At 45.2% G+C, this 20385-nt stretch overlaps 1 non-coding gene across 1 annotated transcript; it reads left to right on the top strand.

The window, feature by feature from the left end:
- The first annotated feature begins 8873 nt into the window (after positions 1-8873).
- trnai-aau lies at positions 8874-8947 on the top strand. The gene has a single exon. It is a non-coding gene; the product is annotated as a tRNA-Ile (tRNA).
- The last annotated feature ends 11438 nt before the right edge of the window (positions 8948-20385 follow it).

Here is a 20385-nt window from a genome sequence, read left to right as displayed (position 1 = left end):
TGGTATGGACTTGATGGGCTGAATGGCTTCTGCACTGTAGGGATTGTATGATAAGCAGCAGCTTGTCTGGGCTGACATTGTCTCTGATATAGTCTGTCCAGACCCAGGATCACTTCCTTATGCTCAGAGCAGTTGGTCCTGAGGAGAGTCCAGTGTTGGAAGTACATACCTTGCCTCAGGCTGCTGTCTGCTGAAGTAGCCAGTTTGAATACACTCTTCCCACCTGGGGTAAGCTACTTCTTCTCTAGTGTGGGTGGTCTTTGGCCTCGAGACTCCCATGACACATCTGACTTCCCATTCCAGGAACTGCTGCCACATATGGAGGAAACAAAGTGAGAGGGAGCATTGCTCCATGAGGTGTTGGGATGTTGCATTTCCTTTCAGGGAGGCTTTGAGGACACTATGAGGGTATTTCCTCTGCCCTCTTGGTAACATCTTGCCCTGACAAAGCTGGGAGTAGAGAGTTTATTCCAGAAGTCTTATGGCAGGTATGTGGAGGATAGGGCCCAGCTGACTGACTGTTACCAGTATGTCAACACTGGGGTGTTGGACTGAGAGATGACCCTGAGATCTGCATTGTCTATCCTGCCATTACACTTGTCGGATTTTGTGGCGGCATCACTGGTAATATTTCCCCAAGGATTGGTGGTGTCTGTTGTATATTGTCCGTGTCTCTAACGTGTCCAGGAGAGCAGGCAACACTGTGACCCTGTACGCCATGAGCTTGGTGCTTGATTTGAGGTCTTTGTCATCAAGCGCTCTATTCCTCAGATGGCCAAAGGCTGCACTAGAACAATGGGGGCAATATTAAATTTCATCGTGAATATCTACCCTCACTGAGAGGGCACACCAAATGTACAGGAATTGAATCAGATTGGCCGGTAGCTCACTGAGGATCTTGCTCATTGGGGGTCAGCGTTGTGTGGCAGGAGCAGGCTGGGAGAGGACTTTTGATCTATGGATGTTTAGCCTAAGGCCTACTCCTCCACATGGCTGTGAGAAGATGTTGATGATGGTATGGAGCTCGGCCACTGAGTGTGTGTACACACAAGCATCATCTGTGTGCTGCTGCAACTTGACTACTGAGATTGGGGTGGTCCTGGGTGTGGACTAGAGGTGGTATAAGGTGAACAGTTTCCAATTTGTCCTGTAGAGAAACTCCACACCAGCAAGAAACATCATGGAGATGAGGTGGAGTATGACAGTGAGGAAGGCAAGGAAGAGAATTGGTGCAATGACACAGCCTTGCTCAACCTCATTTTGTGTTGGGTCAGTATTGGATCTGTTGGTGAGGAACACAGTTTGTTGTCATGCAGCAAGTGGAGGGTGGCTGTTACTGGCCAACTGAAACATTTTCTGTGCTATTTCTCACATGGCCAATTGTCTACCGGCTTTCCTTCCAATTGGCTCCCCCTGGTGGTGTTGGCACTCACTGCTCCTCGCTGTATCCTCACTGCCTTTGTGCTGCTTCAGTCCCCACAGGGATCAATGGCACCCAGTGCAGTACTGAGGGAGTGCTGCACTGTCATAGATGCTGTCATTTCAATGAAATGGCAAGCCAAGGTCTGTTTGGTTCAATGCAATTGGTTCCATGGCATTGCTGGAACAACTTATCGGATTATACCTAGATTTGATGCACTAATTAACCAAGGAGAGATCACACTCCCTCTCATTTAGAAAGTTAAGGGGTGATTTGAACAAAGTTCTCCAAATATTAAGGGGAACAGGTAAGGCCAATTAGAAAGATGAATTGGAAAGGTTTGGGCTTTCTTCCTTGATGAGAAAGTTGACAGGAGATTTGACAAAGGTGATCAAAAACATGAGGGGATTGGACAGGCTATATCGGGCAACACTGTTTTCATTGGTAGAAGGTTTGAGACTATGAGGGTGCAGTTTAGTATGAGAAGCAATGACAATATGAGAGAAACTTTAACTCAGTGTGTGCTTGGGGTCTGGATTGCATCGCCTGAGGATGTGGTGGAGGTAGGTTCAGTTGAGGACTTCAAAAGAGAATTAGATGATTATTTGAAAAAGCGCAACAAAGGGTTCCTGGGAGAAGGCAAGACAATGGCACTAAGGCATGATGCTCATTCAGAGAGTCAGTGCAGCCATAGTGGGCTGAATAGCCTCCGTCTGCATTGTAATAACTCCGTGTGAAACTGGGAGGAATATTCCCACCATTTGGGGAATCTAGGAATAGAGGCTTGCTTTGAAATGAGCAAACTCTCTGACATGCTCAAGATGGCAAAAGTTTGGAACTCCATTCCAGAAATGGCCAATAATGTTACATCAATTGTTAATTTCAAATGTGGGCTTGATGGGATTTTTTTTTGTTATCCAGAATTATTGAGGAAATGGGACAATTATAGATAAATGGAGTTAGGTTACACTTGGGCCAAAATCTCACTGAATTCTAGAATAAACTCAAAAGCCTTGAAGACTTTGTCCTATCCCATTTTCTGGAAGAGCAAGGAGTTCCTCTTGTCAACTGGCCAACTTTCCATTAGGAATCATTCTGGACAAGAGAGGGACCATTTTCATCAACTGTGCAGGCTTGTTGGAAGAACAATCTCATTGCCCAGCTCTTTCCCACACCCTACTGAAGTTACTACAAAGGTTTGTCCTTCCCAACCTCTCCCCTCACCAGTGACTGCTAATGAGTGAACAGCCTTATGGTCTGGTAGGATCTATTCATTCCCTTCCAAGTATCTAATTCTCTTTTGAATCTTACTATCAAAGCACCTGGGCCCCCTGCCCTATTGGCGGAACATTTCAAATCACAACAACTGATTCAGAAAACTGATCCTCCCTCTTCAATTGTCTTTTAGCTGATTTGAGTTTTGAAGAATTTCTGTGCACTGATTGGTTGCTGCATTTACCTAAACACTGATTGGGGAGGGGAGGCGGGGTCTAGCTTGATAAAAAAGGAATTTAATGAAGGTGAGAATGTGAGACAATATTCCTTTCACGTCCTCTGCCCTGCTGCTCTCTGCCCAGATGGATGGGCTGTATGAACACGCTTTTCCAAGGAGAGGTCTCAGGTCCTTCAGCCAAGTGTCTGTTTCAAATACTGAGGAAGTGCCAGTTGACTTTGTATTTTGGACAGGGGAAAGCAGATTTTCAGCTTCATTCTCTTCTGACCAGTTTGATCAATCAGAAACTCAAATTGATCCTTTTCATATTCTTTAACACCTCAATTTTGAATACTGTCTATAACTCACTCCTGTGTATTTGTTATTCTTTATGTAAACCATCCAAACCTCTTGATTAAATTCCAGTCTGTAACTCAATCTCAGGATATGTTATACCACCCAGAACCCCTCGATTAGGTTCCAGTCTGTAACTCACTCCCGGGTATCTGTAATTCTATGTATAAACCCTGAACAGCTCGATTAGATTCCAAGTCTCGAATTCACTCCTGCATATCCGTCATTCTGTATCTAAACCACCCTGAACCCCTCGCTTAGATTCCAGTCTGGAACTCACTCCCAGGTATCTGTTATTTTATGTATAAAACACCCTGAACCCTTTGATTAGATTCCAGGCTGTGTAAATTACTCTAGGGTACCTGTTATTCTATATATGAACTACCCTGAATCCTTTGATTAGATTCCAGTCTGTAACTCACTCCTGGGTATCTGTCATTCTGTATATAAACCACCTGAACTCCTCGATTAACTTCCAGTCTTTAACTCACTCCCGGATATCTGTTATTCAATATATAAATGACCCCAAATGTGGTCCCTGTTGTAATGGCCCTAATAGCAGCCTAGCACAGCAAGCTGGGACACAATTCCCTGGATATGGAGCGTGAGCTAGCACTAGGTTCTCTTGAGATCGAGTTATGTCGCTGCTACTTTTGCTCAAACCCTTAATGGATCGAGGGAGGCAGAAAGAGAATGAAAAAGAAGCAGTAAAAAAGCAGGGGCAGGAAGGAAATAAACAAGTGTTCATTTCTGCAGCTTGTTTCACATCTTCAGGATGTCTGAAAACATTTGCAATAACTGGAATATACTGGTATGTAATCACTGTTGTAACTTAGGAAACATAGCAAGCAGTTAGTGCACACAATGCGATCACGAGAAAATCATCTGTTTCAGGAACAAAAACAAAATTGCTGGAAATGCTCAGCGGGTCTGGCAGCATCTGTGAAGGAAAAAATAGAGTTAACATTTCGGGTCCAGTTCTGAGGAAGGGTCATTGGACTTGAAATGTTAACTCTGTTTTTTTCCTTCACAGATGCTGCCAGACCTGCTGAGGTTTTCCAGCAACTTTGTTTTTGTTCCTGATTTCAGCATCCGCAGTTCTTTTGGTTTTCACCTGTTTCAGGAACTGGTTGAGGGATAACTGTCGGCTAGGACACTTGGGAGAACAGTAACAGGTTGAGACCAAGTGACAATAGCTATAGGGAGAGACTGAAAAGGCTGGGGCTATTTTCCCTGAAGCGTCGGAGGCTGAGGGGGGACCTTATAGAAGTTTATAAAATCATGAGGGACATGAATAGGGTGAACAGCCAAGGTCTTTTTCCCTGGGATAGTGGAGTCCAAAACTAGAAGGTATAGGCTTAAGGTGAGAGGGAAAAGATTTAAAAAGGACCTGAGGGGGTACTTTTTCACACAGAGAGTGGTGCATGTATGGAATGAGCTGCCAGAGGAATTGGTGGAGGCTGGTACAATTACAACATTTAAAAGGCATCTGGATGGGTATACGGATAGGAAGGGTTTAGAGGGGTATAGGCAAAATGGTGGCAAATGGGACAAAATTTATTTAGGATATCTGGTGAGCATGGATACTGGTGTAGCACGGTGGCTCAGTGGTTAGCACTGCAGCCTCACAGCAACAGGGACCTGGATTCGATTCCACCCTCGGGCAACTGTCTGTGTGGAGTTTGCACATTCTCCCCGTGTCTGTGTGGGTTTCCTCCGGGTGCTCCGGTTTCCTCCCACAGTCCAAAGGTATCCAGGCTAGGTGGATTGGCCGTGCTAAATTGCCTGTAGTGTTCAGGGATGTGTAGTTTAGGTGGGTTATAGGGGGATGGGTCTGGATGAAATGCTCAATGAGTCGGTGCGGACTTGTTGGGCCAAAGGCCCTGTTTCCACACTGTAGGGATTCTATCTATAAGTTGGACAGAACGGTCTATTTATGTGCTGTACAACTGAATGGCTCTATGACTATGGTAGCAGAGATTGTTTAACTTAGAATCAGCCTGGAAACAAACCTGGGACTTTTGTGTCATAGCTACAGGCAGAAACATTTGTCCAGCAGGGTGTCTACTCTCCAATATACCCCAGTCCATCACATGCCTGTGAACATAATGTAGTGTTTGTTACTGGTCCCAGCTGAGAATCTAAACTGATAAGGAAACTGAAACAGCTCTCCCTAGAGGGATGAAGTTGAATTAAAAAGGCCACTTAGCTCAGATGATGAGTGCAGGCAGAAGGGAACTCAAGTACAGTTTGACCAACCTTGAGTAAGGGCTGTGCCCTGGTTTCTTTTGAAGACATACAGGGGCAAAGTGAGAGTTGAAGTCAATATCTGCTCAAGGTTATCGAGATATTAAATTGTCCCGTTTGATTTCTCTCTTCAGGGAAGACTGGGGAAGGAACTTTATGTTCCTCAGAGCGTTCTAGGAGTAGTGTGGGATTGAAGAATGGATTTTGAATGATCGTTTCTCAGTCCTGGCTGCTCAAGCACAGGAACACCTACACACCTACACACACACACACACACACACACACACACAGCGCGAGCCTACGCACCCTACACACCGAAAATTACATTCACATGGACACTGATACATTTCTAGACTCAGGAGGCTTAGGAAATTCAGCATGTCCATAAGGACCCTCACCAACTTTTACAGATGCACCATAGAAAGTATACTATCCAGGTGCATAACAGCCTGGTACAGCAATTACAGAAAGTTGTGTGCACAGCCCAGACCATCATGGAAGCCAACCTCCCATCCATGAACTCTGTTTACACTTCTCGTTGTCACAGAAAGGCTGCCAACATCATCAAAGACCCCTCCCACCCCGGTCATACTCTTTTCCAACCTCTTTCATCAGGCAGAAGATACAGAAGCTTGAACACACACCAGCGGGTTCAAGAACAGCTTCTTCCCTGCTGTTATTAGACTGCTGAATGGACCTCCCAAATTTCAAATAATGTTGATCTTGCTTTGTGTGCCTCCTGTGCAGCCATACCCTTGTATACCTCATTCTGTCTAAGCCCCCTCTGATCTGCATGCCCTTGTTTGCAATGATCTGCCTGTACTGCTCGCAAAACAAAACTTTTCACTGTACTACAATACAATAAATCAAATCAAATTTTTGACCATTTTTCTACAGGAAAAGGTTACTTGTAATACTGGTCTTATTTTAACGCAATTTGTATTTACCCAAGCTTTAAAAAGAGCCCACTCAATGAAATATAAGCAGAAGATTTTGTTCCCTAAGATTAAGAAATAGGTGCCTGGCTATTTGGAAAGACACCATTCGCGATTATGTTCAAAAACATTTTGAACTTTCCTACTCTTTAAGAGGGTTGAGTGTTTTGACACAGTGAGACGCCTTTGAGCACTTAATGCAGACATCAAGAAAATATAAAAACTCATGAACTGGGAGGAGTATGCTATTCAAACCCGTAGCACCAATCAGTAGGATCTTGGATGATCTGTGTGTTGTTCAAATTCCACCTTCCCATTTATCCCTGATAACCTTTGATTCCTTTGTAAACAAGTATCCATCTACGTCAGCATGAAACATATTCGATGACCCCACCTTCTGAGTCTAAAAGTTCCAAAGGTACGCAGATCTCTTAGAGACAAAAAACTTCTGCACATTGCTGTCCTAAAAGGGTGATCCAGAACTTTATAACAGTGGCCTCTCATTCTGGATTGATCCAGAAGAGGAAACATCTCTTCATGTCCACCTTGTCAAGACCATTTAAGATCTTATAAACATCAGTCAAATCAGTGAAAACAAGCCCAGTCTGCACATTCTTTCTTCATAAGACAACCCACTCATTCCAGGTATCAATTTGATAAAATCCCCCTGAACTGCTTCGAACACATTTCCATCCTTCAATAAGTAAGGAGATTAAAACTGCTCATAGTATTCAAGATGCTATGGGAATGGAGGGTTTGAGTTACAGGAGAGGCTGGATAGATTGGGACCTTTTTTCACTGGAGCATAGGAGGTTGAGGCATGACATTATACAGGTCTTTAAAATCATGAGGGATATAGATAAAGTGAATGGCAGATTTTTCTTCCTTAGGGTGGAGGATTTCAAGACTGGGGGTATATTTTTAAGGTGTGAGTAGAAAGATTTAAAATGACACGAGGGGCAACCTTTTTACACAGAGGGTGGTTCATGTATGGAATGAACTTCCAGAGGAAGTGGTGGATGCAATGTTACAATGTTTAAAAGATATTTGGATAAGTACATGAATAGGAAAGGTTTGGAGGGATATGGGCCAAGAGCAGGCAGGTGGGACTAACTTAGTTTGGGAACATGATTTGGACTGGTTTGACCGAAGGGTCTGTTTCTGTGCTGTATGACTCAATGTGGTCTCATTCAATGTCCTGTACAAGTGAATCATCACATCCTTACTTTTATAGTCAATCTCTCTCTTAATGAAGGAACTAAACTTCTAGGAACAGGAGAAGAAAGGGTCTTGGAAATTCTGCTGTATCCTTATGGCAAAGCCATGACCGTTCAGAATCTACTTGTCTGGTCTGAGAGTTAAGATTGACAGTTAACTGTTCTTTCTGCATCACCATGCCAATGATGGCTCAACCAATCAGCACCCTCTTCTCATGTTGTGTGAAACAGTGTCTCTTTTCTCAAGTCTCTTTCTTGCCTCCTAGTTCTGATGAGTGCAAGATGTAAACTAACAACTTCTTAAACATTGCTTAAAGAAGACATGTACTGCCTAGCATTTATTTAAACAGGAAGGTGTGCAGGCATTTGAACAGCAGCACTGCAACAACCTGCATTTACACTGCCTCTTTGATGTAGCAAAACCTCCCACAACACCTCATAGAAGTGTTATTAACTTTTTGAAAGTGGATATTGTTGAACTGCAGTGAGTAGCTCAGCTCCTGAATCCCCGAATCCTGTCCATCATCTATAAGGCACAAGTCAGGAGTGTGATGGAATACTCCCCACTTGCCTGGATGGGTGCAGCTCCAACAACACTCAAGAAGCTTGGCACCATCCAGGACAAAGCAGCCCATTTGATTGGCACCATATATACCATCTTCAGTATGCACTCCCTTCACTACAAACATGATGTAGTGATAACAGTGAGGTAATCCACAAGATGCATTGCAGTTAATTAGCAATGTTCCTTTGAAAGTGCCTTCCAAACCTGTGACCACTACCACCTAGAAGGACAAGATCAGTAGATGCATGGTAACACCACCCCCTACACATTGCTCTCTAAGTCACATACTAACCTTACTTGGAAATGTATCACTGTTTCTTCACTGTTGCTGGGTCAAAATCCTGGAACTCCCTCCCCAGCTGTGTTTTGGGTGTTCCAGAGACCATACTGGTTCAGGAATGCAGATCACCACCACCTTCTCCATGGCAATTAGGGTTGGGTAATAAATGCTGTCCTAGCCAAGGGTGTCCATGTTCCATGAATGAATTTAAAATAAAAGACTGAAAACCAGCTATCTTTGATGAAGTTGGAACTGTGTAGAAGAAGAACACGATTCTATAATGGATACAGAACCAGAGAGACTCAGGCTTTCATGTGCAAAAGTCATTGAAGGTGAGTGGACAGGTTGAGAAAGTAGTTAAAAAGACTTATAGGACCCCAAGGTTTCTAACAGAAGCAAGGAAGTTACAGTGAACTTTCTGGTGGTCGGTTAGCTCAGCTGGTTAGAGCGTGGTGCTAATAATGCCAAAGTCATGGGTTCAATCCCCACACTGACCAAGTCTGTAGAATTCTAGCCATGACCTTAATGCCTTGTGTTCTGATTGGGTGATTGTGTGGCCATCCTCACTTTTCAAAGGGCAGCATGGTGGCTCAGTGGTTAGCACTGCTGCCTCACAGCACCAGGGACCTGGGCTTGATTCCACCCTCGGGTGACTGTCTGTGTGGAGTTTGCACATTCTCCCTATATCTGCATGGGTTTTCTCTGGGTGCTCTGGTTTCCTCCCACAGTCCAAAGATGTGCAGGTTAGGTGGATTGGTCATAATAAATTGCCCGTACTGTTCAGGGATGTGTAGATTGGGTGAGTTGTAGGTGGATTGGTCTGGGTGGGATGCTCTGAGGGACTTGTTGGGCTGAAGGGCCTGTTTCCACATGGTAGGGATTCTATGATTTATAAAGCAGGTCTTTCACCTTGACTGAAGTATTGTGTCCAGTTCTGGAAGAATGGAAGACTTTAGAAAGCATGTAGGACAGATTTTGTGAGAATGATTTCAGCCTTCAGGAACTACAGTTAGGAGCATAGATTGGAGAAGAGAGGATACTTGATAGAGATATTTAAAATTACGAGGTGCCTAGGGGGAGTAATTAAGATGTAACCTTTCCCAGTGGTGGAGGAATTAGGAACCAGAGGGCAACAATTAAAGGTGAATTGTAGCCAAAAGTTGACTTGAAGACATATTCTTCTACAGCCCATGATTAGCAACCTGAAAAGTACTGTGAAAGAGTGTGCTGGGGGAAGATTCAATTGTGGCTTTCAAAAGAGAATTGAATAAGTGCTCACTGGTCAATAAGAAAATGTTGTGTTGGGGAAAACATGGGATTAGTTGCATTGTTCATGTTGAGAGCCATTTGGAGGCTGAATGGCCTCCTTCTGGGCTGTTACCATTCTATGATTTTACTATTTGATATCTTTGGTTGCAAAAAAACTAATGATTGGGACAGGGAGTGGTTTTATTTGGATTGTAGGTTAAGGTAACGGCTATTCAGTGGGTCACTGTGGCTTGTTCGTTATTTTGTATAAGTTGTCCCAATTGAACAAAATGATTTATGTACAATCCTCACAGTGAATAAAAGCAGCTTACCGTATGAACAGTGCATGTACAGAACTGCAGAAAGTCCTGTTCAAGAACGATACTTGAGCTGAGGGGTACACCTATCAGGAGGGATTGATGAGGCTGGGAATCTTCTCTCCAGAAAAGGCTGATGGGCGATCAGATTGTGGCACTTGTGGTCGGGCAGATGTTTCTATCTGTGGTGGAGTCCAAAACTAGGAGCCATAAATATAAGGTAGTCACTAATAAATTCAATAAGGAATTCAGTCAGAACCTTTTTACCTAGAGAATGGTGAGAATGTGAAACTTTGGACAGGCTGAAGAAATACAGATATCTGGTTCAGTTCTCGAGGGTGTTTTGACATTCCATCTTGGATTGTGCTACTGAGTCGATTCAAGTCTCAATATATTATAAAAGTCAATACAATCCAAGTTTATGCAATGTCTGAATATAATTTAACCCTGTCATAACTGATGTAATTCTGATGAATGTGCTCTGTATCCCTATCATAGCCAAAACATTATTCCTAAGGTACAATGCTAAATTGGGAAGCAAGTGGGCAGATACTGTCAAACTTTTCTGGGCAAAATAACAAAGGTAGTGAGAATTTAAGGTGGGCTCCCTGTAAATATTACTGGGATTTTGAATGCAACGTAACAGAAGAAGGATATTAACTGGAGATCTGTAGGGGCAAGGTTGAAATGGCCAAGTATGGGGTAGGATTCCAAGGATGGGCTTTAGGATAAGTGTGGAGGGGGGACGCCTTCATGGGGAGAGACTGAGAACAGGAGAATAGAGTGGGATTCCTAATGATGAATAGGGTCAAGTAAAGATAGAAATGGGTAACGTTGGTATTGCTCAGGCTGTTGGTGTCACCCTGCATTCTAAACCAACTGAGCTAACCGACTCCCTAATCCTGAGGTCACTATGAAGGATTTTCCTTCTCAACATCTCCCCTCGCCTGAGGCACAGTGACCCTCAGGTTAAACTGCCACCAGTTCATCTCTAATGAGAGAGTAGCCCCATGGTCCTTTGGGTCTGTGGTGACTTTATCTCTACCTTTTAATATATCAGGGATATTTGGTGTAAATGCAAAGCAAACCAAAGCAAACCAAATTCCAATTAGATTGAAGGATCTTGGAGCACCCATCTTAAATGGGTGACACCTTATTTTAATGGACTGTGTTTAATGTCAATTACCACACTTGAACTGTCCTGCGACATATTTTCACAATCTTTACGAACTGTGTATTTATCAAAACTAAAATGTGTGTTTTCAAGAAGCAGTGTGCCTAACTGGGCTGAACCCTTGAAATTCTCACAGGAGTTGAGTAAATCAAAGTTTTCTTTTTTGGCTCTTTTAACTCATTATAACAGAATTGTGGGTGTCTGCGTAGGCTGGTTTCACACAGCACCAGGTTATAGTCCAACAGGTTTATTTGAAAACACAAGCCTTCAAAGCGCTGCTCCTTTGTTACAAAGGAATAGTGGTTCAAAAGCTTGTGATGTCAAATAAACCTATTGGGCTATAATCTAGTGTTGTGTGACTTCTGACTTTGCAATGGGATAGGCAGTGAGATCTGACTTTGCGTCCAGTCACAGATAGGAAAGTTGGCAAAGGCTTGACTGCTGCTGGTCTTAATCCTGACTGGGGGCCCCAGAATATTTAGAGATTAATTAAGATTATCGAGGCATTGAAGCTGATCTGTTTATCCTGGTCGGGGCTGTAATATGAAAGTCAAACAGTGCCTTGGCAATCACTTCCACCTCACAATCTGTCGCCAACTGGTCCCCTGATCCACACCTCAAACCCCGCCCAGCCAAACATCTCAGCTCTGAGCAGCACTGACAGAGAAGAACGATGCAAATGAGACGGAAATTGCACACTGTATCCAGGCCCAGAGGGAGGTTGGTGGATAGGCACGAATAACAAATTGGTATTCTCATAGATTCTCAGCGAGAGAGGGAGAGGGACCCATTTCAAATCAGCCTAAGGCTGGGCAGAGGCAGGGGTCAATTCTCAACTTATCACACACCCTGTGCGCCTGAACCGAGGGCCCCGTCTTAATTAAAAGACTTCGATGCAAACGCAAACCAGCTGTGAGTAATTAGACAATTAAATTGCTATTGAGAACGAATCATTTCAGTGACCATTGCAATAAATCTTTTGCTGCCTGGGTTCATGCTTTAACATGAACTTTTTGGTAATGCTAGCAAAAAAACATTATTGACTTAAAGAAACAGTATCCCTTTTGTGTGAAGGCCCCAGCTCGGTTTTGTAACAGAGACGGGTACCAAGCGAATAGCATGCTGTTGTACCCAAAACTTCTCATCTGCTGTCAGTGAATCCCTCTGGATATCGGTGGGAGAGCCAGTAGGTCTGGTGAGGAGAAGTTAAACATTAAGATCTGTTGCTTCTCACATATCTTTTTCTTTAACTTGTGGGTGGGACGGGACGTGCTGAGTGAGGGGAAGGGCGTTGGGCGTCTGTAGGGTGGAGATGGTGGGTGGGGAGTTATGATTGGGGTAAGTAGGTGGAGGCGGAGGTGAATGTGTGAGTGTGGATGTTAGTGGGGTCAGACAGGGTGGAGCTCAGGTGCCAACATCCACCTCTCTGCCCAAGCAGCCAACCCCTTAGCACTGAGCAAATATGGTGAGTGTTGGTTGGTGCACTCGCTTCTGAAGGGAGATGCCAAAGGCAGTGAGGGGTTAAATGACCGGTTTATCACTGGGATCTTCCTGTACGCTTCTTAGGATCAGCTGCCACATGACAACAGAAACAATTTAAGCATGGCATGCAAACAGGATCGAGAGAAACCTGCAGGTATTGTCCAGCAAGTCTACTGTTTAAGGGCAAAGTGTTGGCCAGTACACTGAGGAGAACCTCCTTCCCCTTCCTCAACTCAGTGCATTAAGATCATCTACGACCCTCTGAGAAGGCAAAATGTTTCTTAAGTTGACGTTTCATCCAAGAGTTGGCACCTCCTACAGTGCACCACTCCCTCAGCACCAATCCTCTGACAGTGCGGCGCTCCCTCAGCACCGATTCTCTGACAGTGCGGCGCTCCCTCAGTACTGACCCTGTGACAGTGCGGCACTGCCTCAGTACTGACCCTGTGACAGTGCGGCACTCCCTCAGTACTGACCCTCCGACAGTGTGGCGCTCCCTCAGTACTGACCTTGTGACAGTGCGGCACTCCCTCAGTACTGACCCTCTGACAGTGCGGCCCTCCCTCAACACTGACCCTCCGACAGTGCGGCGCTCCCTCAGTACTGACCCTGTGACAGTGCGGCACTCCCTCAGTACTGATCTTGTGACAGTGCGGCACTCCCTCAGCACTGACCCTCCGACAGTGCGGCACTCCCTCAGTACTGACCCTGTGACAGTGCGGCACTCCCTCAGTACTGATCTTGTGACAGTGCGGCGCTCCCTCAGTACTGACCCTCTGACAGTGCGGCACTCCCTCAGCACTGACCCTCCGACAGTGCGGCACTCCCTCAGTACTGACCCTGTGACAGTGCAGCACTCCCTCAGTACTGACCCTGTGACAGTGCGGCGCTCCCTCGATACTGACCCTCCGACAGTGCAGCACCATCTCAGCACTGACCCTCTGACAGTGGATGGATTAGGGTGTGGGGAAGTCTGTGCCTTTCTGTTTAAGGGCAGCAGTTTTGGCTCTCTCCATGCAGAGAGGTGTTCTCAATTTCAATCCATTAATCACTCAATTACAGCAATATTCGTGGTTTAATGTGGGGTTTCCAAGGCTTCCTGAAAGTTGCAAAGCAGGAGGACAATGGAGGGTGAGGGTGGGGTTGGGGTTGGGGGGTGGGGGTGGGGGTGGGGTGTGGGGAGTGGGGATATAGCAACAACCCTAGTGGCTCTAAGCTGTTGGCCATGCTGCATGTGTGAACTGATCTCCTCTTGTGGATCGGTCACTGTGGAGCTGTGATCTATCCAGTGGGTGTGGACACTGCACTGTGCTGTGTTACACAGGATCCCAGATACAGACCGAGATGAAAAGCAGTAGGAACAGCTCAAGGGTGAGCAACCGCTGCTGGAATAACCTGTTTCAGAGAGCTGGAACCCCACCCCATGGAGGGCAGCAGCTCCAAGGAACCCATACGCACCACACCACGTCTGCAGCTACAGAAAAAACTTCCTCAACATGCTGCTGAGTCTAAAATAAGGCATGAAACCAGATAAACCAGCTGGTTTTCTTCCATTCATTTGTTGGATATGGGTGTTGCTGGCTGGGCCAGCATTTATTGCCCCTTGAGAAGGTGGGTGTGAGCTGCCTTCTTGAACCGCTGCAGTTCTCCTGCTGTAGGTTGACCCACAATGCTATTAGGGAGGGAATTCCAGGATTTTGACCCAGCGACAGTGAAGGAACGGCGACATATTTCCAAGTCAGGATGGTGAGTGGCTTGGAGGGGAACTTGGAGGTGGTGGTGTTCCCACATGTCTGATGCCCTTGTCCTTCTAGATGGAAGTGGCCGTGGGTTTGGAAGGTGTTGTCTGAGGATCTTTGGTGAATTTCTGCAGTGCATCGTGAAACAGCAACAGCAAATCCAACCCTGCAAAGCCCTCTTTACTAGAATGCTGTGAATATTTTGAGGGCAGAGGTAGATAGATCTTTGATAAACAAGGGGATGGGAAGTATTGAGATCAGCCATGACCTTATTGAATGTAGTTGCAGGCTCAATGGCCAAGTGGCCTCCTCCTCATTCATAGGCCACATCCAGTCGTGAATGTTGATGGACAATTAAACAACTCACTGGAGGAGGAGACTTCACAAATATCCCCCATCCTCAATAATGGAAGAGCCTAAGACATCAGTGCAAAACATAATGCTGAAGGATTTACAGCAATCTTTAGCCAGAATGCCAAATGGGTAATGCATCTTGGCCTCCTCCAGTGGTCCCCAACATTACAGATACCAGTCTCCAGCCAATTCAATTCACTCCACGTGATATCAAGAAATGGTTGGAGACACTAGATACTGCCCTGACAACATTCCGGCAATAATACTGAAGATTTGAGCTCCAGAACGTGCTGCTCCCCTAGCCAAGCTGTTCCAGTACAGTTACAACACTGGCATTTACCCAGCAATGTGGAAATTGCCCAGAAATACCCTGTACACAAAAAGCAGGAAAAATCTGACCTGGCCAATTACAGCGCCATCAGTCCACTCTTGATCATCAGTAAAGTGATGGAAGGTGTCAGTAACAGTGCTATCAAGCAGCACCTGCTCAGCAATAACCTGCTCAGTGACGCCCAGTTTGGGTTCCGCCAGAGCCACTCAGCTCCTGATCTCATTACAGCCTTGGTTCAAACATGGACAAAAGAGCTGAATTCCAGAGGTTGAGGGTGAGAGTGATAGCCCTTGACATCAAGCCTGCATTCGACCGAATGTGGCATCAAGGAGCCCTAGCAAAACTGGAATCACTGGGAATTAGGGGCAAATAATCAGCTGGTTGGAAACATATGTGAGACAGAAGATAGTTGTGGTTGTTGGACGCCGGTTATCTCAGCTCCAGGACAACTCTGCAGATGTTCCTCAGGGTAGTGTCCTAGGCCCAACTATTTTCAGTTGCTTCATCAATGACCTTCCCTCCATTATAAAGTCAGAAGTGGGGATCTTTGTCAATGATTGCATAATGTTCAGCATCGTTTGCAACTCCTCAGATACTGAAGCAGTCCGTGTTCAAATGCAGCAAGATCTGGACAATATCCAGGCTTGGGCTGACAAGTGGCAAGTGACATTTGCACCACACAAATGACAGGCTATGATCATCACTAACGTGAATTTAACCGTCTTTAACCATCATTTAACGAAGAGAGGGTGCTCGGATTTGTTGCTCTGGCTAAGGCAAGGTGTCATTGACTTCAATGCACATTGCAATCTGGGCATCACTGGATGAGCCAGGAAAATTTACCAACTGTATGGTTTCCACTCCATCAGTGAATAGGGAATGGTTCATTGAGTGGATTATCCGTTGGGTTGGAGGATGTGTGGTGGAGAAGGAGAGATTTAAAATGAAGATTATAAAGTTGCTGGTGATAATTTCACTTGGAGGATGGTGGAGCTCAAAAATCATTGCCTTTAAGGGTGGAAGAATTAGAAATCCTTTTGAATTTTAAAGGAAACCTGGATATAGTCCTGAAGTGCTCTAACCTTCAGCACCATGGGTTACAAAACAGGATTGTGTTGGGTAACCGTTTCGCAGCTAATACACTCACACTCACACAGACACAGGCACACAATCTCTCTCTCTCTCTCACACACACACACACACACACACACAGGCACACAATCTCTCTCTCTCTCTCTCTCTCTCACACACACACACACTCAGACACACTTTCTGTCACATGCGTACACTCACACTCATACTCATACTCAAACTCACACGCACACTCACTCTCTCACTCTCACACAGACACATATACGTGCACACGTATACAAACACACACAGACACACTCAGACGCACACACATAGACACACTCAGACGCACTCAGACACACACAGACACACACTCAGACACACTCACACAAACACACACACACACGCACACGCACACTCAAACTTGCACACTCGCACACACACTCACACACACACACATGCGCGCACACACACGCGCACACACACGCGCACACACGCGCACACACACAGACACACTCACACAGACGTGCCATACGCATGACATACACCCTCTTTACCAACTTATCCACTTGTGTTGCCACTTTCAGGGAGCTACAGATTTGGACCCCTCTGTATATCAATTCTCCTAAGGGTCCTGCCATTTACAGTATACTTTCCTTCTTGCTTTTGTCTTCCCAAAATGCATAACCTCACACTTGTCTGAAAAAAACTAATTTTCTGCCCAAATTTCCAACTGATCTGTATCCGTAGACAACCTTCCTCACTATCCACAACTCCAACAGTTTTCATGCCGTCTGCAAACTTACTAATCAGACCACGTACATTTTACCCAAATCATTTATATATATTACAAACAACAGAGGCCCCAGCACTGATCCTTTTGGAACACCACTGATTACAGCCCTGGAGTCAGAAAAACACCCCTCCACACAACCCCCTGTCTTCAATGATCAAACCAATGTTGTAACCAACTTGGCAACTCACCATGGATCCCATGTGACTTCTGGACCAGTCTATCTTGAGGGACCCTTGTCAAATGCCTTATTAAAGTCCATGTAGACAAAATCCACTGCACTACCCTCATCAATCATCTTTGTCACTTACTCAAAAATTTAAAATTTGTGAGACAAGACCACCCCTGTATGAAGCCATGACTATCCCTAATAAGTCCATCTTTTCCAAATGTGAGTAAATCTTGTTAAGTATCTTCTCCAATAATTTCCCTACCACTGATGGAATGTTCACTGGCCTATAATTTCCTGGATTATCCTTGTTGCTCTTTTTAAACAAAGGAACAACATTGGTTATTCTCTGATCTTCTAGGGCCTCACCTTGGGCTAAAGAGGAAGACAAAGATCTCTTTTAAGGCCCCAGCTGTCCCCTCCCTTGCCTCCTCAGTATCCTGGGATAGATCGCATCAGGCCCTGGGAGCTTATCTACCTTAATGGGAATGTTAAAATCACCCACTTCAATAACCCTGGTGTTTTTACATTTTTCCATGGTCCGTTTACATAGTTATTCCTCTATCTCCTGCTAGCTATTGGGAGGTCCATAATATAACCCCAACATAGTGACTGCACCTTTCTTGTTCCTGAATTCTACCCATAATGCCTCACTGGATGAGCCCTCCAAGATGTTCTCTCTTACTACAGCTGTGACATTCTCCTTCATCAGTAATGGAACTCCCCCAGCCCTTTTACATCCTTCTCTATCATGCCTGAAACATCTAAACCCTGGAACACTGAGCTGCCAGTCTGCCATCCTCTCAACCAAGTTTCTGTAATGGCTATCACATCGTAGGCCCATGAACTAATCCAGGCTCTAAGCTCATATGCTTTACCTGTTATACTCCTTGCATTAAATACACTTCAGCCCATCAGTCCCACTGTGTTCATTAAACTGGCCCTGCCTGTCCATCTGATTAGACTGACTTGATTTACTCCCTTCCTTCTCCTTACTCACTCCATGTGTTAACCTACTGCTCTGGTTCCCACATCCTGCCAAACTAGTTTAAACCCTCCTGAGTGGCACTAGCAAACCTCCCTGCCAGGATATTAGTGTCTCTCCAGTTTAGGTGCAACCCATCCTTCTTGTACAGGTCCTTCCTGATTTGGAAGAAGTCCCAGTGTTCCACATATCTGAATTCCTCTCTCCTACACCAGCACTTTAGCCATGTATTCAATTGTATTATCTTCATATTTCTGACCTCGCTAACACATAGCTCAGGGAGTGATCCCCAAAATTACAACCTTAGAGGTCCTGCTTTTCAACTTCTTACCCAAAACCCTGAACTCCCTTTGCAGGACCTCATCTCTCTTTCTGCTGATGTCATTAGTACCAATATGGACCACAACTGCTGGCTACTCACTCTCCCTTTTCAGAATATCCTGTGCTCACTCACAGCCATTCTTGACCCTGGCATCTCAGAGGCAGCATACCATCCTGGAGTTTCGCCACAGAAATGCCAGACTGTGCCCCTGACTATAGAATCTCCTATCACTACCACTAGCCTACATTTCAACCCTCTCTGCTGTACAACAGAGCTGGTTGTGGTGCCACTGATATGGCTACTGGTATTGCTTTCTCCTGAGATACCATCCCCTGCCTAATAATATCTAAAACGGTACCTCTGAGAAGGTTAGAGTTAGGGTTAGGGTTAAGGTTAAGGCTAGGGTTGTTAGGAAAAGCCCCAGGCCACTCCTGCACTGCCTGACCCTCCTGGTGGTCACCCATTCATCTGGCTGAACCTCCCTGTAGCTACTATATATTATACTCTCTGCCTCCTTCATGCTCCTCAGTGAGTCCAACGACCACTCCAGTGATTGAGGTCTGAGAGGAACTACATGTGGACACACTTCCTGCAGATATCATTGTCAGGAACAGTCGAACTCTCCCTGACCTGCCCCATCTGACAGGAGGAGCATGCTATTGCGCTAACTGCTGTTATTCTCTGCCTCTCGTAACCACTCAGTTAAAAGATAGGCCTTACCTTAATGCTGCCCGCCCTCCTCAGCGAACCCAATGCCCATCAACATCTCTCATTTTTCTAATCTCCAATTTGTGCAACGTCCCGTTTTAAGACAATCCCATCATTCCCGTTTAATTAATTTTTGAAATGTTTTCCTGGTGGTATTACTGGAAAACGAGGCAGCCAATGTGCACAGCTCAATCCCACAAACAGCTACAATTCCATGTGTTGTTTTTGAGTGCTATTGCTTGACAGACGAGCGTCAGCCCAGATACCAGCGAGAAATTTTTTTAGCGGCTGCCGGATCTTTTGATGTTCAGTTGAGTGGGCAGGCAGGGTCCTGGGAAATGAGGAAAAGTGAATTTCTTTCTGACGCAGCGAGTAGTTGTGATCTGTAATGCCCAGCCTGAAAGGACGGTGCGTGTGTGAAATGAGCTGCCAGAGGAAGTAGTGCAGACAGGTACAATTATAATAATTAAAAGGCATCTGGATGAGTATATGAATAGAAAAGATTTAGAGGGATATGGGACTAGATTTTTTTTAGGATATGTGGTCAGCATGGACAAGATGGACTGAAAGGTCTGTTTCTGCGCTGCACGTCTCTATGATCTCAGATGAGGTGGGGGTTGGGGTGTTGAGAAGGGGAGTTCTTTATGGTAACCTCAGCTGGGTCAGGAATTGAACCTACATTGTTGGCATCACTCAGTGTCAGAGGGGAGGTGATGGCCTAGTGGACTGTTAATCCAGATACCCAGATAATGTTCTGGGGACCCGGTTCAAATCCCGCCATGGCAGATGATGGAATTTGAATTCAATAAAATATCTGGAATTAAGAATCTAACGATGACCATGAATCTATTGCTGATTGTCAGGAAAAACCCATCTGGTTCACTAATGCCCTTTAGGGAAGGAAACTGCCATCTTTACCTACATGTGACTCCAGATCCACAGCAATGTGGTTGACTCTGAACTGCCCTCTGGGAAATTAGGGATGGGCAATAAATGCTGCCTAGCCAGCGACACCCTAATCCTGTTATTGAAGAAAGGAAAAAAAACAGCCATCCAACCAACTGAGCTAACTGACCCCCTAGGGCCATACAGTGAATGAACAAGGATAATTAAGTTCTTTCAAAGGGCAGGCACGGGCTTGATGGGTAGATCAGCCAAGCTCCATTGTTCTATGATGTGAAGGAAATTGGGGAGGGGAAGAGAAGGAGGTGTAAGCTCTTCTTCGATGGGGCTCAGCAGAGG

The sequence above is a fragment of the Rhincodon typus genome, chromosome 8, assembly GCF_021869965.1.
Source record: "Rhincodon typus isolate 14 chromosome 8, sRhiTyp1.1, whole genome shotgun sequence".
NCBI classification, from domain to species: Eukaryota; Metazoa; Chordata; class Chondrichthyes; order Orectolobiformes; family Rhincodontidae; genus Rhincodon; species Rhincodon typus.
Note: the sequence above shows the minus strand (reverse complement) of the source record. Positions and strands in the feature narration are given on the sequence as shown.